The 8,806-nt window shown below is 36.6% G+C and overlaps 1 non-coding gene across 1 annotated transcript; it reads right to left on the reverse strand.

Moving 5' to 3' along the window:
• Nucleotides 1–8,230: 8,230 nt before the first annotated feature.
• Nucleotides 8,231–8,334, reverse strand: LOC148544274 (small nucleolar RNA R71). Its single transcript, XR_015900301.1, has one exon. It is a non-coding gene; the product is annotated as a small nucleolar RNA R71 (small nucleolar RNA).
• Nucleotides 8,335–8,806: the final 472 nt, after the last annotated feature.

Raw genomic sequence — 8,806 nt, forward strand, 5'->3', positions numbered from 1 at the left:
TCATGATAGTACATCAGTTTGCTTCCAAATTTCATAATAACGTTCAATCATCTTTTTCACATCCTCCACCAACTTGCTCAACAAATACCCACAAACTCTACCAAAGTTTGGACTTTTATACCCTGCACCCATGTTTGTAATAACATCAATCATTGGTTGGTAATATGTTGAATTAACTGTATTAAAAGGCACAGAAGCATCAATCATCAATCTTGCAATGGAAATGTCACATTTTCCACAATTTCTTTACTTTGCAATACACTTTTTATAGTTGGTTAGGCTCCAGGTGTTGTTGAAGATGGAAAAAAAATAGTCTCTATTCCAGTAACTTTTTTCCCTTTCCTAGTTGCAGGTGGTGGCAACCTTGTCCTTGAATGCTATTGTTGTTGTTGTTGTTGTTGTTGTTGTTGTTGTCGTGCTTCAAGATCTTCCATTCTATCAAATTGTCTTTCAACTTCATCACATGCTCCATAACTTTCTACATAATTTTCTTAAGCTTTTCTTTTTTTTTCTATTATTATAAACTCTTTTAGTGGTAAGATTAGGGGTAGGAGTTGCTGATAATGCTTGTTCTTGAGATGGTGGTACTTCTGATAGTGTTTGAGATGAAGACATTTTTAAAATTCTAATAAAAGAAACAAAATATTTTCAGAATTTCAGCAACAGAAGATTTACCTAAGTCAGTTTTTAAGCAACATAACAACCACCACCAAAGTTCACTGATGATAATCAACAACAAATTTAACAATTCAAGTATTCAACTCTGTTATCCACTATTCAGCAACAAAAAAATTTGGTTCAACAATTCTAGTGAAATACTAAATAACAATAACTTTAAAATACCAAATACAATAGCAATAACCTTATAACCACCAGATTCAATAACAATACTAACTAAAATATACTCAGGTTCAAGTGTTCAACAACTCAAAATCAAATACAACAGCAACAACCACCAAATTCAACAACAATTCTAGATTTCTAGTGAAGGAAGTTCACCTGGTTGACTGGTTCCCAGACCGTGACACAAGAAGACGACGACCACCACCACCCGATGGAGCAGAAGCTGCTTGATTGGATCTGTCTGCTCCTGCCGCTAACGAAGTGAACGCATGGGCACAGGACTGCGACGACGACCGAGGTGAGGGGACGAGGTGAGAGACTGAGAGAGCGACGAGGTGAGGCCGTGAATGGCTAAGAGTGACGACTAACGAGGTGAGGGGAGAGACGACGGAGTGACAAGATGAAGGTGAGGGTGAGGGTGAGGGTGAGGGTGAGGGACTGTCAAGTGCCGAGCTCAAGAGAGTAGAGAGACGAGGTTGGCTGGGGGTTGGGGGGTTCTACCGTTACAGTCATATTAGGGGCAATGGAACATGTGGCATTAGTGATTACCATCAGTGACTTAGGGTTCATTCAAAGGGGAGGGGAAACTTGAAAGGCTGAAACGATGTTGTTTCAGTATTAAAAAAAATTAACACGACCCAGACCAGGTTAAATTAACCGGCTGGGTCACCGGGTTTCATTAAAATCTGTTAGGTTAAACCGGGTTCCACTGGGTCTACTATATAGCCGGTTCAATGAGTGGCTCGACCCGGCCATATGACCGGGTTTCGGATCGAACCAGCCGAGTCAAGCCGGGTTTGATAACAATGCTTTTTTATCAACAAAACATAACTATTTAACGATTACTTATTTTTGTAAAGTTTTAACTTGAATCTAACGCTGATAAAAATAAAGGTTAAGTACGATTTTGGTCTTTATGATTTAATCTTAAAGTCAAATTTTTTCCCAAAGCTTTTTTGCATTCAAATTCGTCCATAAGGTTTAATTTGATTTTAAAGTCGTCCTTCCTCTAAATTTTGGACAAAAATATCCTTTTACAGAAACACACTTTCTCTCATTCTTTTTATAGATCTGCTATGTTTGTACACTCTCCAAAGAAGAGATGAAGCAAAACAACAACAGCAACAAAGCAAAACAATCTCATATTCAAACATCATCAACCAATCAAAAACACTCCACCAACAAATCAAAACATTCTCGCACCCAATCGAACGCCTCTCATAGTGAAGTAAAACAAAACGAAAGAAAAATAGAAAATGATTATTAGAGGCAGAGTTAAAATGGAAACAGAATAGATTGAAGGATAGAAGAATTCGGGCCAGAACTAACGCAAGAGCAGTGGTACCAGTAAGTTTAAAAGCTCCAACGCGTTTTCCAATGAATAGGGGCACAACAACTGCAGTAGCAACACTGTAGAGACATATTAGAACAGGGGGATGCAGACCCAAAATAGCGTGCGACAGCGAGGACAACATGCCTCCTTTATGTCCTCTCTAGTTATCTCTTTCCCCCTCTCTATTAGATATTTATGAGTTAGGATTAGTTTTTCAGTCCATTACAATTAGTTAGTTTCCATATATAACCCCACACACCTCATGTATATATTCTCACCATACAGTGTAATAAGTGGAAATAATAATCAATCAATTTTGGCTCATTCCAACTACTGAATATGGTATCAAAGCGATGACATCTTTCGCATTCAACTCCTCATCCCCTCGATGAATCCCTCATATTTTTTTGCACTCTTCTTCTTCATTCCTTTTCTCTACTCTTTTTGCTCCTCACATTTTAACTCATCCAATAGAGTTGATGAGAGCTATTTCTCCTCTTTTTTTCTCTCAAGAAAAAAAGAGAAAGCTCCTATCATAAGATCGAGTGTGAGAGGTTAATCAATCAAGAAATCACAGTTTATTTTTATAATGACAGATTCGTATTTTCTCTCCTTTGCAAATCAATTAGGTCTTATCCTGGTAATGCAACAACTTACAGAGAAAAATTACAATTCTTGGAGCAGAGTCATGAAGAAAGCTCTCAATATCAAGCGCAAATTAGGGTTCATCACTGGTGCAGTTCCTCGTTCAGATCCTGAGCTTGATGTAGAGCAATTTAAAAATTGGCAATGTGTGAATGATGTCGTAAGTACCTAGATCCTTAATTCAGTTTCCAAAGAAAAAACAACTTCTCTTGTATACACTGATTCCACTAAGGAGTTATGGAATGACCTTAAAGAACGATTCTAGCATGGTCATGGTCCAAGAATTTTTTAGATTAAACGTGAGTTGGTGAATTTACATCAAGGAACTATGTCTGTTTCACAATATTTCACAAAGATTAAGGTTCTTTGGGAAGAATTGAACTTTCACCATCCAATTCAATGCAATTGTGGTGATGCGAGGCCTCTACAAGAATTTTTCCAAGTTGAATATGTTCATTATTTTCTAATGGGATTAGACGATTTGTATGCTCAAGTCCATGGTCAAATCTTGTTAATGAAACCTCTTCCGGCAATTAAAAAAAGTCATGTCCCTAGTTGTGCAAGAAGAGAAGCATTGTGCAATTGGAGCACCTTATTCCTCATCTCTGGTTGCTTTCTTGGCAAGAAACTCTAACACTCCTTCACCACATGACAGAGGTAGAGGTTTTCCCAAGAAAGATCGCCCGCTTTGTTCTTATTGTGGCATTCTTGGACAAATAGTGGATAAATGCTTCAAGATCCATGGATTTCCGCTAAGGTACGGTAGAGGAAGAGGATCACAAAGCTACGTCGCAAAGCAATCAGCACACAATATAATCGCTAGAGAGCCAATTAAAGCAACAAAAATAGCAACCTTCAAATTCAGCTTTCACATTGAGTACAACTCAGATGCAGCAGCTCATGCACCTACTTAATAATCAGAATATTCAAAAAATTCCCTCAAATGCAGCAACACAAGTCAACACACCAGTAGGTATAATCCTAAATACTTCACTCACAAGGTCAAAGTTATCTAAACATGATTGGGTTTTGGATAGTAGGGCCACAATCCATATTGCATGTGACTTGTGTCTGTTTCATTCAATTCACTCTTCATAAAATTACTCTGTTTCTCTCCCAAATAATGCAACATTTAAAGCAAACTTCATAGGCTTAATACTTATCAGTGCAAATATCACCTCACTTCACATCACTCTAAGCTCACTTGATTTCACAATTCAGGACATCAAGACATCGAAGATGATTGGGAAGGATGAGCTACATGAAGGACTTTACATCCTCAAGGTAGCAACTCCCCCCAATCCTCTACCAATAAAGTCTCATAACATAGGCCAAATGTCGGTTCAAAATTTTCTGAATAAAAGAATTCCGTTGTAAGCATAGTCCAAACTGACAAATGACCCTTAGTCATAGTTTAATTTTGTTTGTCACAAATACAAACCAATAAAAACACCAAGAGTATTAGATCTCAGGTCGTCTCTCAAAGGAATTACAGTGAGATATGCGTGTTATCGGTTATGAGAATATCAGGGGTGGGTGATGAGCGGATAATTTATACGCTTTTTGGCACTGTTTTTAGTATGTTTTTAGTAGAATCTGGTTTCTTTTAGGGATGTTTTCATTAGTTTTTATGTTAAATTCACATTTCTGGACTTTACTATGAGTTTGTATGTTTTTCTGTGATTTCAGGTATTTTTTGGCTGAAATTGAGGGACTTGAGCAAAAATCAGATTCAAAGGTTGAAGAAGGACTGCTGATGCTGTTGGATTCTAACCTCTCTGCACTCAAAGTAGATTTTCTGGAGCTACAGAACTCAAACTGGCGCGCTTCCAATTGTGTTGGAAAGTAGACATCCAGGGCTTTCCAGTAATATATAATAGTCCATACTTTGGCCGAGTTTAGACGACGTAAAAGGGCGTTGAACGCCAGTTCTACGCTGCTGTCTGGAGTTAAACGCCAGAAACACGTCACAAGCCAGAGTTGAATGCCAGAAATACGTTACAAACTGGCGTTCAACTCCAAGATTGACCTCTACATGTGTAACATTCAAGCTCAGCCCAAGCACACACCAAGTGGGCCCCGGAAGTGGATTTATGCATCAATTACTTACTTCTGTAAACCCTAGTAACTAGTTTATTATAAATATGACTTTTTACTATTGTATTAGACATCTTGGATCATCTTGGAACATCTTTTGATCATTTTTAGATCTCTAGACCTCCATGGGAGGCTGGCCACTCGGCCATGCTTACCCTCTATTCACTTATGTATTTTTCAACGGTAGAGTTTCTGCACTTCATAGATTAAGGTGTGGAGCTCTGTTGTTCCTCAAAGATTAATGCAAAGTACTACTGTTTTTCTATTCAATTCAACTTATTCCGCTTCTAAGATATTCATTCGCACTTCAACATGAATGTGATGAACGTGACAATCATCATCATTCCCTATGAACGCGTGCCTGACAACCACTTCCGTTCTACCCTAGATTGAATGAGTATCTCTTGGATCTCTTAATCAGAATCTTCGTGGTGTAAGCTAGATTGATGGCGGCATTCATGAGAATCCGGAAAGTCTAAACCTTGTCTGTGGTATTCCGAGTAGGATTCTGGGATTGAATGACTGTGACGAACTTCAAACTCGCGAGTGCTGGGCGTAGTGACAGACGCAAAAGGAGGGTGAATTCTATTCCAGTATGATCGAGAACCTCAGATGATTAGTCGTGCTGTGACAGAGCATTTGGACCATTTTCACAAGAGGATATGATGCAGCCATTGACCACGGTGATGCCTCCAGACGATTAGCCATGCAGTGACAGCGCATCGGACCATTTTCCAGAGAGGATCAAAAGTAGCCATTGACAAAGGTGATGTCCTTACATAAAGCCAGCCATGGAAAGGAGTAAGACTGATTGGATGAAGACAGCAGGAAAGCAGAGGTTCAGAGGAACGAAAGCATCTCTATACACTTATCTGAAATTCTCACCAATGATATACATAAGTGTTTCTATCCTTATTTTCTATCTATTTATTATTTATGTTCGAAAACTCCATAACTATTTTATATCCGCCTGACTGAGATTTACAAGGTGACCATAGCTTGCTTCATACCAACAATCTCCGTGGGATCGACCCTTACTCGCGTAAGGTTTATTACTTGGACGACCCAGTGCACTTGCTGGTTAGTTGTATCGAAGTTGTGAATGAAAAAATATTTATTAAGAAGTGCGTACAGAGTTTTTGACGCCGTTGCCTGAGATCACAATTTCGTGCACCAAGTTTTTGGCGCTGTTGCTGGGGATTGTTCGAGTTTGGACAACTGACGGTTCATCTTGTTGCTTAGATTGGGTAATTTTCTTCTTATTTTCAAAAAGTTTTCAAAAAAAAATAAATCTTTTCAAAAATACATTTTTCTTCAAAATTTGTAAGAATGAATTCTAGAGTTTCATGAAGCATGTTGAAGCCTGGCTAGCTGTAAAGCCATGTCTAATTCTTTTGGATAGGGGCTTCCAACCATCAGCATAGAGGCAAGTTAATTGGAATGTCATCCGTGGCATGTCTGAGTTACATACTAAAGCTTGGCTGGCTATTAAGCCATGCCTAACCCTCGGATTGGAGCTTTAGACTAAGAATACAAGATTCCTGGAATTCATATTAAAAATTTTGGAATCCTTATTTTTCTTTTTCAAATAATTTTCGAAAAATCCAAAAAAATTCATAAAATCATAAAAATAAAAAATATTTCATGTTTCTTGTTGGAGTCTTGAGTCAAGTTGAAAGTTTGGTGTCAATTGCATATTCATCTTGCATTTTTCGAAAAATTCATGCATTCATAGTGTTCTTCATGATCTTCAAGTTGTTCTTGGTAAGTCTTCTTGTTTGATCTTGATGTTTTCATGTTTTTCCCTCTCATCATTAAAAATTCAAAAAAAAAAAAAATATCTTTCCCTTTTTCACTCATAAATTTCGAAAATTTGAGTTGACTTTTTCAAAAATTTTTAAAATCTAGTTGTTTCTATGAGTCAAATCAAATTTACAATTTAAAAATCTTATCTTTTTCAAAATCTTTTTCAAAAATCAAATCTTTTTAATTTTTCTTATTTATTTTCAAAAATTTTAAAAATATTTTTCAAAAAATCTTTTTTTTTACCTTTATCTCCTAATTTTCGAAAATAACATCATCAATTAATGTTTTGATTCAAAAATTTCAAGTTTGTTACTTACTTGTTAAGAAAGATTCAAACTTTAAGTTCTAGAATCATATTTTGTGATTTCTTGTGAATCAAGTCATTAATTGTGATTTTAAAAATCAAATCTTTTTCAAAACTAATTTCAATCATATCTTTTCAAAAATATCTTTCTATCTTATCTTTTCCAAAATCATATCTTTTTCAAAAATTTGATTTTAAAATATCTTTCCTAACTTCTTATCTTTTTATCTTTTCAAAATTGATTTTCAAATTTGTTTCAACTAACTAACTAACTTTTTGTTTGTTTCTTATCTTTTTCAAAACTACCTAACTAACTCCCTCTCTCTCTAATTTTCGAAAATATCTTCCCTCTTTTTCAAAATTTCTTTTTAATTAACTAATTATTTTAATTTTTGATTTTAATTCTCGAAAATTACTAACCTTTTTCAAAAACTATTTTCGAAAATCACTAACTCTTTTTCAAAAATTATTTTCGAAAATTCTCTCTCTCTCTTATCCCCTTCTATTTATTTATTCATCTACTAACACTTCATCTCACCCAAATTCGAACCCCCTCTTCCATCTGTGTTCGAATTTTTTCTTCTTCTTTTCTTCTACTCACACAGGGACCTCTATACTGTGGTAAAAAGGACCCCTATTATTATTATTTTTCTGTCCCTCTTTTTCATATGAGCAGGAGCAAGGACATGAACATTCTTGTTGAAGCAGATCCAGAACCTGAAAGGACTCTGAAGAGGAAACTAAGAGAAGCTAAATTACAACAATCCAGCAAGCACCTTTCAGAAATTTTCGAACAAGAAGAGGAGATGGCAGCCAAAAATAATAATAATGCAAGGAGGATGCTTGGTGACTTTACTGCACCTAATTCCAATTTACATGGAATAAGCATCTCCATTATTGCCATTGGAGCAAACAATTTTGAGCTTAAACCTCAATTAGTTTCTCTGATGCAGCAGAACTGCAAGTTTCATGGACTTCCATCTGAAGATCCTTTTCAGTTCTTAACTGAATTCTTGCAGATATGTGATACTGTTAAGACTAATGGAGTAGATCCTAAAATCTACAAGCTCATGCTTTTTCCTTTTGCTGTAAGAGACAGAGCTAGAATATGGTTGGACTCTCAACCTAAGGATAGTCTGAACTCTTGGGATAAGCTGGTCAAGGCTTTCTTAGCCAAGTTCTTTTCTCCTCAAAAGCTGAGTAAGCTTAGAGTGGATGTTCAAACCTTCAGACAGAAAGAAGGTGAATCCCTCTATGAAGCTTGGGAGAGATACAAAGAACTGACCAAAAAGTGTCCTTCTGACATGCTAGATATATTCTATGATGGTCTATCTGAATTGGCTAAAATGTCATTGGATACTTCTGCAGGTAGATCCATTCACCTAAAGAAAACGCCTGCAGAAGCTCAAGAACTCATTGACATGGTTGCTAATAACCAGTTCATGTACACTTCTGAGAGGAATCCTGTGAGTAATGGGACGCCTATGAAGAAGGGAGTTCTTGAAATTAATACTCTGAATGCCATACTAGCTCAGAATAAAATATTGACTCAGCAAGTCAATATGATTTCTCAGAGTCTGAATGGAATGCAAGCTACATCCAACAGTACTCAAGAGGCATCTTCTAAAGAAGAAGCTTATGATCCTGAAAACCCTGCAATAGCAGAGGTGAATTACATGGGTGAACCTTATGGAAACACCTATAACCCCTCATGGAGAAATCACCCAAATCTCTCATGGAAGGATCAACAAAAGCCTCAACAAGGCTTTAATAATGGT

This window comes from Arachis ipaensis, chromosome B9 (genome assembly GCF_059453495.1).
Source record: "Arachis ipaensis isolate K30076 ecotype BB chromosome B9, ASM5945349v1, whole genome shotgun sequence".
Classification (NCBI taxonomy): domain Eukaryota; kingdom Viridiplantae; phylum Streptophyta; class Magnoliopsida; order Fabales; family Fabaceae; genus Arachis; species Arachis ipaensis.